The sequence below is a fragment of the Chinchilla lanigera genome, unplaced genomic scaffold (assembly GCF_000276665.1).
Source record: "Chinchilla lanigera isolate Chin_1 unplaced genomic scaffold, ChiLan1.0 scaffold00011, whole genome shotgun sequence".
NCBI lineage: Eukaryota > Metazoa > Chordata > Mammalia > Rodentia > Chinchillidae > Chinchilla > Chinchilla lanigera.
The window spans coordinates 36,047,660-36,051,385 of NW_004955412.1; the positions used below are offsets into that span (position 1 = coordinate 36,047,660).

General features: G+C 35.5%; 1 pseudogene; it reads left to right on the forward strand.

Annotated features, from left to right (window-relative positions):
- The window catches only part of LOC102006759, a 14,540-nt pseudogene extending 10,892 nt beyond the window's left edge, over positions 1 to 3,648 (forward strand).
- The last annotated feature ends 78 nt before the right edge of the window (positions 3,649 to 3,726 follow it).

Here is a 3,726-nt window from a genome sequence, read left to right on the forward strand (position 1 = left end):
AGCCCCTGAAGAAAGTCATTCTTTTCTCTACCAAGAAGCTGCTGTATGCCAGGAGCCACAGTGCAGCTGATGCAGAAGGCAAAAATATATTACCTGAGAGAACTCAGGCTCCAACTCAGTTCAACTGAGTTCAGGCACAATAATAAAAATAATAACAGCAATGCACCATCATTCACTGAACTTTTCCTGTGTACCTGGTGCAACTTTAATGTCACCGACTTAGTTGGTTTATGAGTTCTGTGAGGTAAACAATATCATCACCTTTATTATAGAAATGAGGATTCTGAAGCTTGGGGACGGTAAGCGAAGACGCACAACTAGAAAATGAGTCAGATGGCCTGGCTGTAAGACTGAACTGCAAAGCCTGAAGATTCTTAACTACTGTACTATGCAGTCTCTCCAAATAAAAAGACAATCTGGGTGTAATGTGACACATGTGTTGAAGATATACTCATGTGATTTTGAGCAGAAATACATAAGAGGTCAAAGATGATATGCATCTGGTTCTCAAAGGGAATACTATAAACACAATTCTTTTTAAACATTGTATCTGTGTTTACATTTAAAATATAAAATAGTGATGTTTGTTTGGGGAATTGATTCATGCATTTAATATATCTTGATCATTTTCAATTCCTTTTTTCCTTTTTGCTCTCTTCCCCCTAATTTTCCCCATCTTCAAAGCCAGCTATCTAGCTTGCATCACTTTTCCTTTATTTTATTTACTTATTTATATTTTAGGTTTCTCCTAAAAAAGAAACATACCATATTTAGCTTTCTGAGTCTAACTTATTTCACTTGGTATCATGGTCTCAAGTTCCATCCATTATTGTGCAAATGATAGGGTTTCATTCTTCTTTATGGCTGAATACTATGCCATTGCATACATATACCACATTTTCTTTATCCATTCATCTCTGGAAAGTGATCTCAGCTGTCTCCAGAGCTTGTGTCATGAATTGCACTGCTGTATACTGACATGGGTATACACGTATCACTGCACTGTGGTGCCTTTTCTTTTGGGAGTATACCCATGAGAGATGTACCTGAATCAGATGGTATTTTTATACAGAGTCCATTAAAAAAAGTATACACCAGAAAAGAAAAACTTGTGTCAATATTTTAATACTAAATTTACTGAGACATCATGGGATTAATACAATTACCATTGCCTCTACAATAACAAAAGGTGCTCACAGAAGTGATCATTAGTTTCCAGACATTTATTAGTACATCCAACTGCTGAAATGTGTATACATTTTATTTTTCAGACTCTATATTTTTAGTTTATGGACAAATCTCCATACTGATTTCCATAGTGCTTATACTAGTTTACATGCCCGTCAGCAACATAGGAGAACTCCCTTTTCCACACGTTCTCTCCAGCACTGACTGGTGTCTGAAACACAGTTCTTTTATCTTCCAGTTTGATGAGCTTCAGCCTCTGATAGATGAGCCTAAGAATTTAGTCCAACAGAACTGTGAACTTTTTGAGAAACTTGGAGAGTATGGATTCCAAAATGCATAAGTATTTTTGTTTTTTAGCAGATATTCTCATGATCAATTTGTAATTATTTAAGACTTAATGTATGGGTCACCTGGCATATGATTTTTAAAACATTATGTATTTTTAATCCTTTGTTATCAAGAAAGTCTGGAGAGGCAACATAAAATGGTTGGTGAGATGAAAGGGCCATATCTATGCGCGTTCTAAAAAATTGGTCTTCAGACTGGGAGTGTATAGACTAGAAGGGTAATACCAAATCTTGGTATAGTATAATTGGGGATGACCCGAATAGTTTATGATTTTTAAATTTAATTAATTAATTTATTTATTTATTGACAGGGTCTTATCTGTAGTGCAGGCTGGCTTTGAACTCATTATGTAGTCCAGGCTGGCCTTTAACTTGCAGCAAATCTCCTGCCTCAGCCTCCTTAGTGCTGGGATTACAGGTGTGTGCCACCATGCTCTGCTAAGGGACAGTTTATGAGCAAATAAACCATAGTGTTATTTTACAGAGTAGAAAGCAATAGGCCTTAAATAGTTGTAGATCAAGAGGTAATGTAACAGCTGAATACAAAAATATAACAAAATGGATTTAGATACATACATGAACATTATATTTCCAATGGTCCATTTTGGGAAACACCAGATATTTAGCATTCTTCTATGTATAATAGGTATAATAACATTGAACAAGACATAGTTTCTTCCCTTGAGTAGATTACAATCATACACTGCCTTCCAGTAATGACTGGGATTCTTTATAAATGATTATTACACATCACATAATGTGCCAATTTTACTGCACATACTACTTCTTTTAATTAGTCCTTATATTATCTTTATTGAGGCAGGTATATTTCCCTCTATTTTTAACTCTTATCTTTCAAGTTTATCACAGTACTGATATATATTAAGATCTCTATAGAATTTATTATATGAAAGAAGCATAATATTATTGCCACTGAATTATAATAAAGTAACTTTCTTTCCTAAGATTATATAATAGAGGTTGTTTTCAAAGCCATCTTTAACTAGTTGCTGAGAATAGACCTTCCTCTGATATTACAATACCACCCTAGAGATGAAGATAATGTGAATGGAAGAGAACACTGGAATTGACTATGGCTAAATTTTCTCTGCTTGATCTACTTAGAAAGGACAATTTAGTGCCTAGTTGAAAACAAGTGGACTCTTCTTTTAAAGGCTCCTGGTCCATTGCACCCATAAAACACCACAGGTGTCAACTCCAACCCTTGTGGAGGCCGCAAGAAACCTAGGGAGAGTGGGAACAAAGTGCTGCAGTCTCCCTGAGCCAGACAGGCTATGCTGTACTGAAAATTATGTGAGTATTTTAAGTTAATAGTGAGGAGCTTGAAAATACATTGGCAAAGCTGACTTTCAGAGCGAGGGTTACACTAATGTATGTGTGTGATAGAGTAGTAACAATCAGAAATTGGTTACTTATATTAGTCTATTAAAATTAGGATTTAGATAAGATCTCAAAGGTGATATCTTGTTTCTAAAAATTCATAAATTTTCAGTATTCCATCCTGACATTTGCTCAATTTTCACTTTTTTCAGAGTTTCTGTTTAATTTGTTAGTTTGTCTATTTCCTCCCCACTGCAAAACATATCAAGGATGTATCATCTCAAATTATTTCCATCAATTATTTTTTCAAATAAGTTATTCTTACATGCAGATATACTTAAGAAATTTGTAAAGTGTCTCATGTTTAATTCCAAAGATAAATCACTGTCTCAATCAACTTCAGATTCCATGTTGCTGGTGCATACGGCATTTCTTTTGGTACCAGAAGGAGCGTGTTCATAGAAAGCTTCAACTGCACTGCTTTCCACTGTCTGTTTTCTTCCCTGTTCTTTAGCTGGCCATAATCCTGAATCGCTTGTGTGTGTTGCATGAGAAGACACCGGTGAGCAACAGAGTCACCAAATGCTGCACTGAGTCCTTGGTGAACAGGAGGCCGTGCTTTTCTGCCCTGCAACTTGATGAAACAAATGTTCCCAAAGAATTTCATGCTGAAACATTCACCTTCCGTGCAGACATACGCACACTTCCGGAGAAGGAGCAACAAATCAAGAAACAAATGTGAGGAATATTTCATTATGACCTGTGATTGTAGGCTTGATAATGAGATGTGTCAATTGAAATGAGAAACTTTTATCAAGTATTGACTATATTAAGTCATTTAACTATTGAG